At 45.5% G+C, this 19,925-nt stretch overlaps 1 pseudogene; it reads left to right on the forward strand.

The window, feature by feature from the left end:
* The first annotated feature begins 2,993 nt into the window (after nucleotides 1–2,993).
* On the forward strand, nucleotides 2,994–18,060 carry LOC135534902 (abl interactor 2-like; annotated as a pseudogene).
* The last annotated feature ends 1,865 nt before the right edge of the window (nucleotides 18,061–19,925 follow it).

The following is a 19,925-nucleotide window of genomic DNA, read 5'->3' on the forward strand; positions in this document are numbered from 1 at the left end:
TACTCAACAAACTGGATGCAGTCTATCACAGTGCCATCCGTTTTATCACCAAGGCCCCATATACTACCCACCACTGCGACCTGTATGCTCTCGTTGGCTGGCCCTCGCTACATATTCGTCGCCAAACCCACTGGCTCCAGGTCATCTACAAGTCTCTGCTAGGTAAAGCCCCACCTTATCTCAGCTCACTTGTCACCATAGCAGCACCCACCCGTAGCACGCACTCCAGCAGGTATATTTCACTGGTCATCCCCAAAGACAACTCATACTTTGGCCGTCTTTCCTTCCAGTTCTATGCTGCCAATGACTGGAACAAACTGCAAAATCTCTGAAGCTGGAGACTCATATCTCCCTCACTAACTTTAAGCAGCTTACCGATCACTGTACCTGTATATAGCCCATCTGTAAATAGCCCACCCAACTACCTCATCCCCATACATACCATATTATTACTTACCCTCTTGCTCTTTTGCAAGCCAGTATCTCTACTTGCACATCATCATCTGCACATCCATCACTCCAGTATTAATGCTAAATTATAATTATTTCACCTCTAAGGCCTAGATGTCTTTATTGGCCTTTATTGTCTTACCCCCATACATGCTAAATTGTAATTAAATAGGTCTCTCTCTCACAATGTACATCCATGTTTTTCTATTGTGTTATTGACTGTACGTCTCTCGGTTTCTGGTTGGACAGGTTTCTCAATTTATTTCTTAGGGTTTTACATTCTTCCTCAAACCATTTGTCATGGTTGTTAATTTTCTTAGGTTGTCTGCTTGACATTTCTAGATTTGATAGGGAAGCTGAGAGGTCAAATATACTGTTTAGATTTTCTACTGCCAAGTTTACACCTTCGCTATTACAGTGGAACGTTTTGTCCAGGAAGTTGTCTAAAAGGGATTGAATTTGTTGTTGCCATTTCTTAATATTACTCAGTTCTTTTGGCTTTGATGCCTCGTGATTGGGTATTGCTCTGTTCAAGTAGTTTGCTGTGATCTGATAGGGGTGTCAGTGGACTGACTGTGAACGCTCTGAGAGACTCTGGGTTGAGGTCAGTGATAATGTAGTCTACAGTACTACTGCCAAGAAATGAGCTATAAGTGTACCTACCGTAGGAGTCCCCTCGAAGCCTACCGTTGACTATCTACATACCCAGCGTGGGGGAATGCTGTCACCTCCAGGTAGGTGCTTGTCCCCGTGTGCTGAGGGTGTCAGGTTCTTGTCTGGTTCTGGCATTTAGGTCGCCACAGACTAGTACATGTCTCTGGACCTGGAAATGATTGATTTCCCCATCCAGGATGGAGAAGCTGTCTTCATTAAAGTATGGTGATTCTAGTGGGGGGATATAGGTAGCACACAGGAGGACATTTTTCTCTGAGACAATTTCCTTATTAATTCTAGTCAGATGTAAAATGTTCCTGTTTTGACTAATTTAACAGAGTGAGTTAGGTCTGATCTATAACAAATTAGCAAACCCCCTAAGTCTCTTCCCTGTCTCACATCTGGTAGTGTGGTGGATCGGACTACCAGCTCTCTGTAACCTAGGGGACAACCAGTGGGTCCGTCTCCTCTATACCACCCACCTGGTAGTGTGGTGGATGGGACTACCAGCTCTCTGTAACCTAGAGGACAACCAGTGGGTCCATCTCCTCTATACCACCCACCTGGTAGTGTGGTGGATGGGACTACCAGCTCTCTGTAACCTAGAGGACAACCAGTGGGTCCATCTCCTCTATACCACCCACCTGGTAGTGTGGTGGATGGGACTACCAGCTCTCTGTAACCTAGAGGGCAACCAGTGGGTCCATCTCCTCTATACCACCCACCTGGTAGTGTGGTGGATGGGACTACCAGCTCTCTGTAACTTAGAGGGCAACCAGTGGGTCCGTCTCCTCTATACCACCCACCTGGTAGTGTGTTGGATGGGACTACCAGCTCTCTGTAACCTAGAGGGCAACCAGTGGGTCCATCTCCTCTATACCACCCACCTGGTAGTGTGGTGGATGGGACTACCAGCTCTCTGTAACTTAGAGGGCAACCAGTGGGTCCGTCTCCTCTATACCACCCACCTGGTAGTGTGTTGGATGGGACTACCAGCTCTCTGTAACCTAATATTTCCAATTTCTTTGAAGTCTGGGTTCCTGCTCTTTAGGCCAAAGGCAGATGACCTCTGACCTTGTATATTCCAGGATGAGAAAGTAAAAGCTTTGTGTTCCATAGTGTCTAGTGTTGTTTTTGTGTGGTTTAGGGCCTGACCATTACAGTAGGTATTGTGACGACCCTCCCACTCTGTCTGCCGTATTCTGTCTTTGTTCTTGTTTCCTTATTAGGTGGGCGGAGTTGGGGAGGGTCGTCAGCTACATGGGAAACACCTGGGCCAGGTGTGTCCCAGGATAAATACACCACTTCCCCATTCTTGGAGGAGACTCTCTCCATGCAGACATCTTTGTAGATTGTGTTGTGGTTCTTGGTGGCCTTTTGTTTGTTTGCATTGGCACCTTTCAATACCCTGCATTATCACATTCATGCATGCAAAACACTCACTTACACTACTGATTACTGATTACACACACCATTGTATATTTTCCTTAGTTGCTTTGGTAAATAAATATATATTTTGTTACTCCTTATCTCCACGTTGTCTCCCTTTGTTACGGGCTTTGAGCCGGTTCGTGACAGTATGAGCAGAGCATGTTGAGCATCTGATACGCCCTCTTCCCCCTGCTCCTTCCCGCTCCTTCCTTCTTACTCTCGCTCCCCCCCGCTCCTTCCTTCTTACTCTCGCTCCCCCCGCTCCTTCCTTCTTACTCTCGCTCCCCCCGCTCCTTCCTTTTCTCTCTCGCTCCCCCGCTCCTTCCTTCTCTCTCTCGCTCCCCCCCGCTCCTTCTTTCTCTCGCTCCCCCCTGCTCCTTCGCTCATCAAATATTCATTGGACCTTGTGGACAATTGGACAATAACGTAACCTCTCTGTCTCTCTCTCTGTCTGTCTAGTCCCCAGATAAGCACCGAGCCCTGGAGGAGACAAAGGACTATACGTCCCAGTCCCTGGCCAGTGTAGCCTATCTGATCAACACCTTGGCTAATAATGTCCTCCAAATGCTTGATATCCAGGCGTCGCAGCTCCAACGCATGGAGTCTTCCATCAACCATATCTCTCAGGTAAGACCTTCAATCATCTAATGAATCAGACAAATGGATTTATAAATCTGTTTTCTACACTATCAGTGGTCTTAGTGTGTTTTACAGTAATATGGCTTAGACCCAAAACAAGCAAGCAGAAACACAGTGATGAGGATAACATTTATTTGACTAAAATAGTTGGAGCGACAAAACGATTTTGACACTTGCATGTCGAACACATCCACTCTGACGTCATAGGTAGTTGTCCTGATCTTTCCATTCCTCTGTTATGTGTTCTAGTCAGGGACGGATGAAAGAGACAAGTCAGGCAGTGTTTCAGATGAACTTTGATCTATTCTCCCGTTGTCAATCCGCCTCCCCTTTCTCCCTCACTCTGAGAACGACACCCCATGGCCACACATCTGAGCACACAGGCTACTGCTCCTCCTCTGAGCTGTGACACAGGCTCTACAGTAGCCTGGAGATATCCCACTCTCACAGAGCAGTTGGACCAGGGTTATAAAGTGACTAGCTACTCTACAGTAGCCCGGGGATATCCCACTCTCACAGAGCAGCTGGACCAGGGTTATAAAGTGACTAGCTACTCTACAGTAGCCCGGGGATATCCCACTCTCACAGAGCAGCTGGACCAGGGTTATAAAGTGACTAGCTACTCTACAGTAGCCCGGGATATCCCACTCTCACAGAGCAGCTGGACCAGGGTTATAAAGTGACTAGCTACTCTACAGTAGCCTGGGGATATCCCACTCTCACAGAGCAGCTGGACCAGGGTTATAAAGTGACTAGCTACTCTACAGTAGCCCGGGATATCCACTCTCACAGAGCAGCTGGACCAGGGTTATAAAGTGACTAGCTACTCTACGGTAGCCCGGGGATATCCCACTCTCACAGAGCAGCTGGACCAGGGTTATAAAGTGACTAGCTACTCTACGGTAGCCCGGGGATATCCCACTCTCACAGAGCAGCTGGACCAGGGTTATAAAGTGACTAGCTACTCTACGGTAGCCCGGGGATATCCCACTCTCACAGAGCAGCTGGACCAGGGTTATAAAGTGACTAGCTACTCTACGGTAGCCTGGGGATATCCACTCTCACAGAGCAGCTGGACCACTGTGACATCATTACCATCTCCCTAGCCTGGTTAAACCACCCTGTGACATCATTACCATCTCTCTAGCCTGGTTAAACCACCCTGTGACATCATTACCATCTCCCTAGCCTGGTTAAACCACACTGACATCATTACCATCTCCCTAGCCTGGTTAAACCACCCTGTGACATCATTACCATCTCCTTAGCCTGGTTAAACCACACTGACATCATTACCACCCCTCCTCCCTAGCCTGGCTAAACCACCCTGTGACATCATAACCATCTCCCTAGCCTGGTTAAACCACACTGACATCATTACCATCTCCCTAGCCTGGTTAAACCACCCTGTGACATCATTACCATCTCCCTAGCCTGGTTAAACCACACTGTGACATCATTACCATCCCCCTAGCCTGGTTAAACCACCCTGACATCGTTACCATCCCCCTAGCCTGGTTAAACCACACTGTGACATCGTTACCATCTTCCTAGCCTGGTAAAACCACCCTGACATCGTTACCATCTCCCTAGCCTGGTTAAACCACCCTGTGACATCATTACCATCTTCCTAGCCTGGTAAAACCACCCTGACATCGTTACCATCTCCCTAGCCTGGTTAAACCACCCTGACATCATTACCATCTCCCTAGCCTGGTTAAACCACCCTGTGACATCATTACCATCTTCCTAGCCTGGTAAAACCACCCTGACATCGTTACCATCTCCCTAGCCTGGTTAAACCACCCTGTGACATCATTACCATCTCTCTAGCCTGGTTAAACCACACTGTGACATCGTTACCATCTCTCTAGCCTGGTTAAACCACACTGTGACATCATTACCATCTCTCTAGCCTGGTTAAACCACACTGTGACATCATTACCATCTCTCTAGCCTGGTTAAACCACACTGTGACATCATCACCATCTCCCTAGCCTGGTTAAACCACACTGTGACATCATTACCATCTCCCTGGCCTGGTTAAACCACCTTGTGACATCATTACCATCTTCCTAGCCTGGTAAAACCACCCTGATATCGTTACCATCTACCTAGCCTGGTTAAACCACCCTGTGACATCATTACCATCTCTCTAGCCTGGTTAAACCACCCTGACATCATTACCACCTCCCTAGCCTGGTTAAACCACACTGTGACATCATTACCATCTCCCTAGCCTGGTTAAACCACACTGTGATATCATTACCATCTCCCTAGCCTGGTTAAACCACCCTGACATCATTACCATCTCCCTAGCCTGATTAAACCACCCTGACATCATTACCATCTCCTAGCCTGGTTAAACCACCCTGACATCATTACCATCTTCCTAGCCTGGTAAAACCACCCTGACATCGTTACCATCTCCCTAGCCTGGTTAAACCACCCTGTGACATCGTTACCATCTCTCTAGCCTGGTTAAACCACCCTGACATCATTACCATCTCCCTAGCCTGGTTAAACCACACACTGTGACATCATTACCATCTCCCTAGCCTGGTTAAACCACACTGTGACATCATTACCATCTCTCTAGCCTGGTTAAAGCACACTGTGACATCATTACCATCTCCCTAGCCTGGTTAAACCACACTGACATCAGTACCATCTCCCTAGCCTGGTTAAACCACCCTGTGACATCATTACCATCTCTCTAGCCTGGTTAAACCACACTGTGACATCGTTACCATCTCTCTAGCCTGGTTAAACCACACTGTGACATCATTACCATCTCTCTAGCCTGGTTAAACCACACTGTGACATCATCACCATCTTCCTAGCCTGGTTAAACCACACTGACATCAGTACCATCTCCCTAGCCTGGTTAAACCACCCTGACATCATTACCATCTCCCTAGCCTGGTTAAACCACCCTGACATCATTACCATCTCTCTAGCCTGGTTAAACCACACTGTGACATCATTACCATCTCCCTAGCCTGGTTAAACCACCCTGTGACATCATTACCATCTCCCTAGCCTGGTTAAACCACACTGACATCATTACCATCTCTCTAGCCTGGTTAAACCACCCTGTGACATCATTACCATCTCTCTAGCCTGGTTAAACCACCCTGTGACATCATTACCATCTTCCTAGCCTGGTTAAACCACCCTGACATCATTACCATCTTCCTAGCCTGGTTAAACCACACTGACATCATTACCATCTCCCTAGCCTGGTAAAACCACACTGACATCATTACCATCTCCCTAGCCTGGTTAAACCACACTGACATCATTACCATCTCCCTAGCCTGGTTAAACCACCCTGTGACATCATTACCATCTCCCTAGCCTGGTTAAACCACACTGACATCATTACCATCTCCCTAGCCTGGTAAAACCACACTGTGACATCATTATCATCTCCCTAGCCTGGTTAAACCACCCTGTGACATCATTACCATCTCCCTAGCCTGGTTAAACCACACTGTGACATCATTACCATCTCCCTAGCCTGGGATGCAACAGGTAAAACAGTGTCTGTGAATTGCTAGTTAGTCATCCTATTTCCTGTGAAGTTATTTCTGACATATTTTTAAAATTGGTGTGAAATTAAAGTGAGCTGCTTATCCTGTCGGGTTGACACCGCTCGGTGGGCCCAGTTATTACACCGCTCGGAGGGCCCAGTTATTACACCGCTCGGAGGGCCCAGTTATTACACCGCTCGGCGGGCCCAGTTATTACACCGCTCGGCGGGCCCAGTTATTACACCGCTCGGCGGGCCCAGTTATTACACTGCTCGGCGGGCCCAGTTATTACACTGCTCGGCGGGCCCAGTTATTACACTGCTCGGCGGGCCCAGTTATTACACCGCTCGGCGGGCCCAGTTATTACACCGCTCGGCGGGCCCAGTTATTACACAGGATGTTGAGGACCATTTAACTCATTCACCTTTTTCACTCTCTACCTCTCTTTCTCTCTGCCTCTTTCTCTCTCAATCTCTCTACCTTTCTCTCTCTCTATCTCTCTCTCTCTACCGCTCTCTCTCTCTACCTCTCTCTCTCTCTCTCTACCTCTCTACCTCTCTCTCTCTCTGTCTCGTTCTCTCCCTCTCTACCTCTCTCTCTCTCTACCTCTCTCTCTCTACCTCTCTCTCTCTACCACTCTCTCTCTCTACCTCTCTCCCTCTCTCTCTCTGTCTCGTTCTCTCCCCCTCTACCTCTCTCTCTCTCTGTCTCGTTCTCTCCCTCTACCTCTCGTTCTCTCTCTTTCTCTCTCTCCACCGCTCTCCCTCTCTACCTCTCTCTCTCTGTCTCGTTCTCTACCTCTTGTTCTTTCTCTCTCTCCACCGCTCTCTACCTCTCTCTACCTCTCTACCTCTCTCTCTCTCTGTCTCGTTCTCTCCCTCTCTACCTCTCTCTCTCTCTGTCTCGTTCTCTCCCTCTCTCTCTCTACCACTCTCTCTCTCTACCTCTCTACCTCTCTCTCTCTCTGTCTCGTTCTCTCCCTCTCTGCCTCTCTGTCTCGTTCTCTCCCTCTCTACCTCTCTCTCTCTCTGTCTCGTTCTCTCCCTCTCGTTCTCTCTCTCTCTGTCTCGTTCTCTCCCTCTCGTTCTCTCTCTCTCTCTGTCTCGTTCTCTCCCTCTCTACCTCTCTCTCTCTCTGTCTCGTTCTCTCCCTCTCTGCCTCTCTCTCTCTGTCTCGTTCTCTACCTCTCGTTCTTTCTCTCTCTCTCCACCGCTCTCTGTCTGTCTCTCTCCATACAGACGGTGGACATCCACAAGGAGAAGGTGGCAAGGAGAGAGATTGGAATCCTGACTACCAATAAGAACACATCTCGCACCCACAAAATCGTTGCTCCAGCCAATCCGGAGAGGCCAGTACGTTATATCCGTAAACCTATAGAGTACAATGTGCTGGATGACATCGGCCATGGAGTCAAGGTTGGTTGAAGGAACACAATATAATTGATTATTACTCATGTAATGCTTTGGGTGTGAATATGATGCCGTGATATATTTCTCAATAGTTGCATGCTTAGAGCTCTTCTTAGAGATGGACAATAAGTTGTCATTTTCACTGCTTATCTAACTGCTAATGTTGCATACTCTCATAACTAGATATTGTTATTTCTCTATAATGGCTTCCTTCTCCTCGCTAACCTCCCCACTGCTCTCCCTTTTTCTCACTCTTCTCTTGTTTTCATTCCTGCTTTAAGTGGTTGCTAAGGTTCAAGGTAAGGATGTTCTGACAGCAATGTGTTTGTTGCTATGGTTCAAGGTAAGGATGTATCTATTGCTAAGGTTCAAGGTAAGGATGTTCTGACAGCAATGTGTCTGTTGCTATGGTTCAAGGTAAGGATGTGTTTGTTGCTAAGGTTCAAGGTAAGGATGTTCTGATAGTGAAGTGTCTGTGGTAACAAGGTTTCTGATGTCATAACTGACTCCTATGTGGGCGCTGAATGATTCCTATATGACTCTCCTCACAGGTCAACAGCCAGAATATGAAGATGGGTGGAGGTCTCCCTCGAACCAACCCCCCGACCCAGAAACCGCAGCCCCCATGCCAGGGATGGGAACCATTGGGTATGTGATGTCCCTATCCATGATGGTGGCATAACCATAGCCATAACAAGAACCCCATTTCTATTGGAAATTGTGGAAGGGCCAACTGTCCTGTTGTTTTCTCTACTGTGTTTCCTCATCTGTGACTTAATGTTGGGCGGGAATAGGAGCATCTCAACATGTACATCCTGAAGTGATATTCTGTGCTGTGATCTCTGATTGGCTAAGGGGATGACGGAGCGTCTCAACATGTACATCCTGAAGTGATATTCTGTGTTGTGATCTCTGATTGGCTAAAGGGATGACGGAGCGTCTCAACATGTACATCCTGAAGTGATATTCTGTGTTGTGATCTCTGATTGGCTAAGGGGATGACGGAGCATCTCAACATGTACATCCTGAAGTGATATTCTGTGTTGTGATCTCTGATTGGCTAAGGGGATGACGGAGCGTCTCAACATGTACATCCTGAAGTGATATTCTGTGCTGTGATCTCTGATTGGCTAAAGGGATGACGGAGCGTCTCAACAGGATGTGCTATTACAGCTATACTCTAGGAGGAATAACGTCACAGTCTGGCAGCTTATTACATGACCTTTCTCAGCCCTTTAATCAAATGTAGGTTGTTGATGTGAGGTACTGTAGATTACATTTAGGTTGTTGATGTGAGGTACTGTAGATTACATGTAGGTCGTTGATGTGAGGTACTGTAGATTACATTTAGGTTGTTGATGTGAGGTACTGTAGATTACATTTAGGTTGTTGTGAGATACTGTAGATTACATTTAGGTTGTTGATGTGAGGTACTGTAGATTACATTTAGGTTGTTGTGAGATACTGTAGATTACATTTAGGTTGTTGATGTGAGGTACTGTAGATTACATTTAGGTTGTTGTGAGATACTGTAGATTACATTTAGGTTGTTGATGTGAGGTACTGTAGATTACATTTAGGTCGTTGATGTGAGGTACTGTAGATTACATTTAGGTTGTTGATGTGAGGTACTGTAGATTACATTTAGGTTGATGTGAGGTACTGTAGATTACATTTAGGTTGTTGTGAGATACTGTAGATTACATTTAGGTTGTTGATGTGAGGTACTGTAGATTACATTTAGATCGTTGATGTGAGGTACTGTAGATTACATTTAGGTTGTTGATGTGAGGTACTGTAGATTACATTTAGGTTGTTGATGTGAGGTACTGTAGATTACATTTAGGTTGTTGATGTGAGGTACTGTAGATTACATTTAGGTTGTTGATGTGAGGTACTGTAGATTACATTTAGGTCGTTGATGTGAGGTACTGTAGATTACATTTAGGTTGTTGTGAGATACTGTAGATTACATTTAGGTTGTTGATGTGAGGTACTGTAGATTACATTTAGATCGTTGATGTGAGGTACTGTAGATTACATTTAGATCGTTGATGTGAGGTACTGTAGATTACATTTAGGTTGTTGATGTGAGGTACTGTAGATTACATTTAGGTTGTTGATGTGAGGTACTGTAGATTAGGTTGTTGATGTGAGGTACTGTAGATTACATTTAGGTTGTTGATGTGTGGTACTGTAGATTACATTTAGGTTGTTGATTTGAGGTACTGTAGATTACATTTAGGTTGTTGATGTGAGGGACTGTAGATTACATTTAGGTTGTTGATGTGAGGTACTGTAGATTACATGTAGGTCGTTGATGTGAGGTACTGTAGATTACATTTAGGTTGTTGATGTGAGATACTTTAGATTACATTTAGGTCGTTGATGTGTGATACTGTAGATTACATTTAGGTTGTTGATGTGAGGTACTGTAGATTACATTTAGGTTGTTGTGAGATACTGTAGATTACATTTAGGTTGTTGATGTGAGGTACTGTAGATTACATTTAGATCGTTGATGTGAGGTACTGTAGATTACATTTAGGTTGTTGTGAGATACTGTAGATTACATTTAGGTTGTTGATGTGAGGTACTGTAGATTACATTTAGGTTGTTGATGTGAGGTACTGTAGATTACATTTAGGTTGTTGATGTGAGGTACTGTAGATTACATTTAGGTCGTTGATGTGAGGTACTGTAGATTACATTTAGGTTGTTGTGAGATACTGTAGATTACATTTAGGTTGTTGATGTGAGGTACTGTAGATTACATTTAGATCGTTGATGTGAGGTACTGTAGATTACATTTAGATCGTTGATGTGAGGTACTGTAGATTACATTTAGGTTGTTGATGTGAGGTACTGTAGATTACATTTAGGTTGTTGATGTGAGGTACTGTAGATTAGGTTGTTGATGTGAGGTACTGTAGATTACATTTAGGTTGTTGATGTGTGGTACTGTAGATTACATTTAGGTTGTTGATGTGAGGTACTGTAGATTACATTTAGATCGTTGATGTGAGGGACTGTAGATTACATTGAAAGGTTGTTGATGTGAGGTACTGTAGATTACATTTAGGTTGTTGATGTGAGGTACTGTAGATGTCGAGGCAACAGTGAGCTCTGTTGCTATAGGCGGCATAGAAAGGACAACGATCAGTCATACACCACAGATACACTGGAGCTGTTATCTAGCAGTCAGCTACACTGGAGCTGTTATCTAGCAGTCAGCTACACTGGAGCTGTTATCTAGCAGTCAGATACACTGGAGCTGTTATCTAGCAGTCAGCTACACTGGAGCTGTTATCTAGCAGTCAGCTACACTGGAGCTTTAGGACTTAAAAGTAGTGTCACATTTTTTTGGTCCCATAAACATATTTAGCAGATGTTATTGCGGTTGTAGTGAAATGCTTGTGTTTCTAGTTCCAGCAGTGCAGTCATATCTATCAATGCCACAACAATACACACATCTAAAGGAATGGAATTAAGAATATATAAATATTTGGATGAGCAATGTCAGAGCGGCATAGACTAAGATACAGTAGAATAGTATAGAATACAGTATATACATATGAGATGAGTAATGTATAGACTAAGATACAGTAGGATAGTATAGAATACAGTATATACATATGAGATGAGTAATGTATAGACTAAGATACAGTAGGATAGTATAGAATACAGTATATACATATGAGATGAGTAATGTATAGACTAAGATACAGTAGGATAGTATAGAATACAGTATATACATATGAGATGAGTAATGTATAGACTAAGATACAGTAGGATAGTATAGAATACAGTATATACATATGAGATGAGTAATGTATAGACTAAGATACAGTAGGATAGTATAGAATACAGTATATACATATGAGATGAGTAATGCATAGTCTAAGATACAGTAGAATAAGACAGAAAACAGTATATAGATATGATGCGTTTGGCAGACCGCACCACCCTCTGGAGAGCCCTGTGGTTGTGGGCGGAGCAGTTGTCGTACCAGGCAGGGATACAGCCCGACAGGATGCTCTCAACTGTGCATCTGTAAATGTTAGTGAGGGTTTTAGGTGACAAGCCAAATTTCTTCAGCCTCCAGAGGTTGAAGAGGCGCTGTTGCTCCTTCACCACACTGTGTGGATGGACAGTTTGTCAGTGACGTGTACACTGAGGAACTTGAAGCTTTCCACATTTTCCATTGCGGTCGATGTGGATAGGGGGGGGGGTGGCCACTCTGCTGTTTCCTCGATCAACGTTTTGGTCACATGCGCCAAATACAACAGGTGTGGACCTTAGTGAAATGCTGACTTACTTGCAATTATTAGGTAAAAAATAGGTAGCAGAGATTAGTCTATGATAAGTAAAGGGAGAAAAAATGTAAAGTAAAATGACAGTGAAAATAATCATAGCGAGGCTCTATACAGGGTATTACGGTACAGAGTCAATGTGGAGGCTCTATACAGGGTATTACGGTACAGAGTCAATGTGGAGGCTATATACAGGGGGTACCGGTACAGAGTCAATGTGGAGGCTATATACAGGGTATTACGGTACAGAGTCAATGTGGAGGCTCTATACAGGGTATTACGGTACAGAGTCAATGTGGAGGCTATATACAGGGGGTACCGGTACAGAGTCAATGTGGAGGCTATATACAGGGTATTACGGTACAGAGTCAATGTGGAGGCTATATACAGGGTATTACGGTACAGAGTCAATGTGGAGGCTATATACAGGGGGTACCGGTACAGAGTCAATGTGGAGGCTATATACATGGTATTACGGTACAGAGTCAATGTGGAGGCTATATACAGGGTGTACCGGTACAGAGTCAATGTGGAGGCTATATACAGGGGGTACCGGTACAGAGTCAATGTGGAGGCTATATACAGGGGGTACCGGTACAGAGTCAATGTGGAGGCTATATACAGGGGTACCGGTACAGAGTCAATGTGGAGGCTATATACAGGGGTACCGGTACAGAGTCAATGTGGAGGCTATATACAGGGGTACCGGTACAGAGTCAATGTGGAGGCTATATACAGGGGGTACCGGTACAGAGTCAATGTGGAGGCTATATACAGGGGGCCCGGTACAGAGTCAATGTGGAGGCTATATACAGGGGGTACCGGTACAGAGTCAATGTGGAGGCTATATACAGGGGTACAACTCACAGAGTCAATGTGGAGGCTATATACAGGGGTACCGGTACAGAGTCAATGTGGAGGCTATACAGGGTACCTTGGTACAGAGTCAATGTGGAGGCTATATACAGGGGTACCGGTACAGAGTCAATGTGGAGGCTATATACAGGGGGTACCGGTACAGAGTCAATGTGGAGGCTATATACAGGGGGTACCGGTACAGAGTCAATGTGGAGGCTATATACAGGGGGTACCGGTACAGAGTCAATGTGGAGGCTATATACGGGGTACCGGTACAGAGTCAATGTGGAGGCTATATACGGGGTATTACGGTACAGAGTCAATGTGGAGGCTATATAAAGGGTATTACGGTACAGAGTCAATGTGGAGGCTCTGTACAGGGTATTACGGTACAGAGTCAATGTGGAGGCTATGTACAGGGTATTACGGTACAGAGTCAATGTGGAGACTATATACAGGGGGTACCGGTACAGACTCAATATGGAGGCTATATACAGGGTATTACGGTACAGTGTCAATGTGGAGACTATATACAGGGTGTTACGGTACAGAGTCAATGTGTGGGGCACCGGTTAGTCGGGCTAATTGAGGTAATATGTACATATAGGATTAGTTAAAGTAACTATGCATAGATAATAAACAGAGAGTAGCAGCAGCGTAAAAGAGGGTTTGGTGGGACACAATGCACAGTCCGGGTAGCCATTTGATTACATTTACATTTACGTCATTTAGCAGACGCTCTTATCCAGAGCGACTTACAAATTGGTGAATTCACCTTCTGACATCCAGTGGAACAGCCGATTACCTGTTCAGGAGTGTTATGGATTGGGGGTAAAAGCTGTTGAGAAGCCTTTTGGTCTAAGACTTGGCGCTCCGGTACCGCTTGCCATGAGGTAGCAAAGATTACAGTCTATGATTGGGGTGGCTGGGGTCTTTGACAATTTTTAGGGCCTTCCTTTGACACTGCCTGGTGTAAAGGTCCTGGATGGCTTGGCCCTAGCGATGTACTGGGCCGATAATAACAGAGAGTAGCAGCAGTGTAGGGGGGGGGATAGTCTACCCTCTCGTGCCTTGTTGCCAGAGGCTGAGAAGTTGCCGTACTAGGCAGTGATGTCACCAGTCAGGATGCTCTCAATGTTGCAGCTGTAGAACCTTTTGAGGATCTGGGGACCCATGCCAAATCTTTTCAGTCTCCTGAGGGGGAATTGGCTTTGTCGTGCCCTCTTCTCGAATGTCTTGCTGTACTTGGCCCATTCTAGTTTGTTGGTAATGTGGATGCCAAGGAACTTGAAGCTCTCAACCTGCTCCACTACAGCCCCGTCGATGAGAATGGGGGCGTGCTCGGTCCTCCTTTTCCTGTCGTCCACAATCATCTCCTTTGTCTTGATCACGTTGAGGAAGAGGTTGTTGTCCTTGCACCACACGGTCAGGACTCTGACCTCCTCCCTGTTGTCGGTGATCAGGCCGACCACTGTTGTGTCATCGGCAAACTTAATGATGGTGTTGGAGTCGTACCTGGCCGTGCAGTCATGAGTGAATAGGAGTACAGGAGGAGACTGAGCACGCACCCGAGGGGCCCCCTGTCGAAGAGGCCCATCAGGAAGTCCAGGATCCAGTTGCAGAGGGAGGTGTGAGTTCCAGGATCCTTACCTTAGTGATGAGCTTTGAGGGCACTACGGTGTTGAACGCTGAGCTGTAGTCAATGAATAGCATTCTCACATAGGTTTTCTTTTTGTCCAGGTGGGAAAGGGCAGTGTGGAGTGCAATAGAGATTGCATCATCTGTGGATCTGTTGGTGCGGTATGCAAATTATAGTGGGTCTAGGATTGCTGGGATAATGATGTTGATGTGAGCCATGACCAGCCTTTCAAAGCATTTCATGGCTACAGATGTGAGTGCTACGGGTTGGGAGTCATTTTGGCAGGTACCTTAGTGTTCTTGAGCACAGGGACTATGGTGGTCTGCTTGACCAAACATTTTGGAATTACCGACTCATACAGGGAGAGGATGAAAATGTCAGTGAAGACACCTGCCAGTTGGTCAGCGCATGCTCAGTGTACACGTTGTGGTAATCTCCGTCCGGCCCTGCGGCCTTTTTTAAAGGTCTTACACAAATCGGCAGCTGAGAGCGTGATCACACAGTCGTCTGGAACAGCTGATGCTCTCATGCATGTTTCAGTGTTACTTGCCTTGAAGCGAGCATAGAAGTTATTTAGCTCGTCTGGTAGGCTCATGTCACTGGGCAGCTCTCAGCTGTGCTTCCCTCTGTAGTCTGTAATCGTTGGCAAGCCCTGCCACAACCGACTAGTGTCAGAGCCGGTGTAGTGAATCGAGTTTAGTCCTGTATTTGCTTGTTTGATGGATCGTCTGAGGGCTTAGCAGGATTCATATAAGCTTCCGGGTCCCGCTCCTTGAAAGCGGCAGCTCAACCATTTTGGTCAGTACATATGTTGCCTGTAATCCACGGCTTCTGGTTGGGGTATGTACGTACAGTCTGATGGGGTGTACTCCTCAATGCCATCGTCAGAATCTCGGAACATATTCCAGTCTGTGCTGCAACAGTCCTGTAGTTTAGCATCTGCTTCATCTGACCACTTGTCACTGGTGCTTCCTGCTTTAATTTTTGGTTGTAAGCAGGAATCAGGAGGATAGAATTATGGTCAGATATGCCAAATGGAGGACGAGGGAGAGCTTTGTACGCGTGTCGCTGTGTTTGGAGTAAAGGTGGTCTAGAGTTTTTCACTCTGGTTGCACATTTAACATAGAAATTAGGTAGAACTGATTTAAGTTTCCCTGCATTAAAGTCCCCGGCCACTAGAGCGCCGCCTCTGGATGAGCATTTTCCTGTTTGCTTATGGTGGAATACAGCTCATTGAGTGCTGTTGTTGCATCGGTCTGGTGGTATGTAGACGACAGCAATGAAAAACACAGAAACTCTAGCTAGTGTGGTCAACAGCTTATCATGAGATACTCTACCTCAGGCAAGCAAAGCCTCGAGACTTCCTTAGATATCACCAGCTGTTGGTTACATATTTGGCCCCCGCCCCGTGTCATACCAGAGGCTGCTGTCCTGCTGATAGAGTGTATAACCCGCCAGCTGTATGTTCTTAATGTCGTCGTTCAGCCACGACTCGGTGAAACACAAGATATTCGTTTTTAATGTCCGGTTTGGTAAATGTGATTTCAGTTCGTCCCATGTATTTTTCAGCAATTGGACATTAGCAGGACGTAAGTTAAAGGCAGATTAGCCACTCGTCGCCTCACAAGGCTGATATTTTTCAGTGAAATCTCTGTTTAATTTCCACCAAAGGAGATCTGGGCCTGGTCGGGTGTCTGTAGTATATCCCTCACGTCCGACTCATTGAATAATTATTTTTTTGTCTAATCTGAGGTGAGTTCTGATGTCCAGAAGCTCTTGTTTTCAGTCATTAGAGACGATAGCAGTAACATTATGTACAAAACACGAAAAAACAAACAAAATGGCTGGTTAAGAGTCTATAAGACGGCAGCCATCCTCCGGCCGGCTGGCGCTGACACAATGGCCGCTTAACCCAGAAGCCAATGTGTTGGAGGAAACACTGTACACCTGGCGACAGTGTCAGCATGCATGCGCTCGGTCCTTCACAGGAGTTGCTAAAGTGCGATGGGACAAGGACATCCTTGCCGGCCAAACCCTCCCCGAACAACGCTGCGCGACCGGGAGGCCCAGCGTTGTCCGGGTTAGGGGAGGATCTGATGAAACCAAGATTGAACTCTTTGGCCTGAATGCCAAGTGTCACATCTGGAGTAAACCTGGCACCATCCCTATTGTGAAGCACGGTGGTGGCAGCAGCATGCTGTGGGAATGTTTTTCAGCGGCAGGGGACTGGGAGACTAGTCAGGATTTAGGGAAAGATGAATGGAGCGAAGTAGCGATCCTTGATGATAACCTGCTCCAGAGCGCTCAGGACGTCAGACTAGAGTAAAGGTTCACCTTCCAACAGGACAACGACTCTAAGCATACAGGGACAGGTCTCTGAATGTCCTTGAGTGGCCCAGCCAGAGCGCGGACTTGAACCCAATTGAGCATCTCTGGAGAGACCTGAAAATAGCTGTGCAGCAACGGTCCCCATCCAACCTGACAGAGCTTGAGAGGATCTGCAGAGAAGAATGGGAGAAACTCTCCAAATACAGGTGTACCAAGTTTGTAGCGTCATACCCAAGAATACTGGAGGCTGTAATCACTGCCAAAGAAGCTCGAACAAAGTACTGAATAAAGGGTCTGAATACTTATGTGATGTTTCCATTTTTTTTTTTTATACATTTAAATACATTTCCAAAAAAATCTATTACCTGTTTTTCCGTTGTCATTATGGGGTATTGTGATGTCATATTGTGTGGCGAGGAACAAAAGAATAAGGTTAGATAGAGAGAGAATATATTCTCCAGTCTGTATCATCTGTTTTTATGATCCTCCACACGACCATAGCTATATTCATGTTGCCAATTCTCCTCCTTGTAGTGATCTCAACATTACGCAACTGTAAAATGTCTCTCATTTGCAATAACACCAAACCATTTTAATATCTCCTTTTACAGTTGTGTAATGTTAGGATGTTAAACTGCCCCCTTTACCCTCTCGTCCAGGCGCCACTCCCCCTATCGGACGCTGGAGCCCGTTCGTCCTCCTGTGGTCCCTAACGACTATGTCCCCAGCCCCACACGCAGCATGGCCCAGCAGGAGAGTCCTGTACTCACCACTACAGTTAACCAGCGGACACGCACCTACAGGTACCTCTCCTCTCTCTCTCTCTCTGTGTTCTACAGGTACCCCTCCTCTCAATTTCAATTCAATTTCAATTTAAGGGGCTTTATTGGCATGGGAAACATGTGTTAACATTGCCAAAGCAAGTAAGGTATATAATATATAAAGTGAAATAAACAATAAAAATTAACAGTAGACATCACACATACAGAAGTTTCAAAACAATAAAGACATTACAAATGTCATATTATATATATATACAGTGTTTTTTACAATGTGCAAATGGTAAAGGACACAAGATAAAATAAATAAGCATAGATATGTGTTGTATTTACAATGGTGCGTGTTCTTCACTGGTTGCCCTTTTCTCGTGGCAACAGGTCACAAATCTTGCTGCTCTGATGGCACACTGTGGAATTTCACCCAGTAGATATGGGAGTTTTTTCAAAATTGGATTTGTTTTCGAATTCTTTGTGGATCTGTGTAATCTGAGGGAAATATGTCTCTCTAATATGGTCATACATTGGGCAGGAGGTTAGGAAGTGCAGCTCAGTTTCCACCTCATTTTGTGGGCAGTGAGCACATAGCCTGTCTTCTCTTGAGAGCCATGTCTGCCTACGGCGGCCTTTCTCAATAGCAAGGCTATGCTCGCTGAGTCTGTACATAGTCAAAGCTTTCCTTAATTTTGGGTCAGTCACAGTGGTCAGGTATTCTGCCGCTGTGTACTCTCTGTGTAGGGCCAAATAGCATTCTAGTTTGCTCTGTTTTTTTGTTAATTCTTTCCAATGTGTCAAGTAATTATCTTTTTGTTTTCTCATGATTTGGTTGGGTCTAATTGTGCTGCTGTCATGGGGCTCTGTAGGGTGTGTTTGTGAACAGAGCCCCAGGACCAGCTTGCTTAGGGACTCTTCTCCAGGTTCATCTCTCTGTAGGTGATGGCTTTGTTGTGGAAGGTTTGGGAATCGCTTCCTTTTAGGTGGTTATAGAATTTAACTGCTCTTTTCTGGATTTTGATAATTAGTGGGTATCGGCCTAATTCTGCTCTGCATGCATTATTTGGTGTTCTACGTTGTACACTGAGGATATTTTTGCAGAATTCTGCGTGCAGAGTCTCAATTTGGTGTTTGTCCCATTTTGTGAAGTCTTGGTTGGTGAGCGGACCCCAGACCTCACAACCATAAAGGGCAATGGGCTCTATGACTGATTCAAGTATTTTTAGCCAAATCCTAATTGGTATGTTGAAATTTATGTTCCTTTTGATGGCATAGAATGCCCTTCTTGCCTTGTCTCTCAGATCGTTTCACAGCTTTGTGGAAGTTACCTGTGGCGCTGATGTTTAGGCCAAGGTATGTATAGTTTTTGTGTGCTCTAGGCCAACAGTGTCTAGATGGAATTTGTATTTGTGGTCCTGGTGACTGGACCTTTTTGGAACACCATTATTTTGGTCTTACTGAGATTTACTGTCAGGGCCAGGTCTGACAGAATCTGTGCATAAGATCTAGGTGCTGCTGTAGGCCCTCCTTGGTTGGTGACAGAAGCACCAGATCATCAGCAAACAGCAGACATTTGACTTCAGATTCTAGTAGGGTGAGGCCGGGTGCTGCAGACTTTTCTAGTGCCCGCGCCAGTTCGTTGATATATATGTTGAAGAGGGTGGGGCTTAAGCTGCATCCCTGTCTAACCCACGACCCTGTGTGAAGAAATGTGTGTTTTTTGCCAATTTTAACCGCACACTTGTTGTTTGTGTACATGGATTTTATGATGTCGTATGTTTTACCCCCAACACCACTTTCCATCAGTTTGTATAGCAGACCCTCATGCCAAATTGAGTCAAAGGCTTTTTTGAAATCAACAAAGCATGAGAAGACTTTGCCTTTGTTTTGGTTTGTTT

The sequence above is a fragment of the Oncorhynchus masou genome, unplaced genomic scaffold (assembly GCF_036934945.1).
Source record: "Oncorhynchus masou masou isolate Uvic2021 unplaced genomic scaffold, UVic_Omas_1.1 unplaced_scaffold_4123, whole genome shotgun sequence".
Classification (NCBI taxonomy): domain Eukaryota; kingdom Metazoa; phylum Chordata; class Actinopteri; order Salmoniformes; family Salmonidae; genus Oncorhynchus; species Oncorhynchus masou.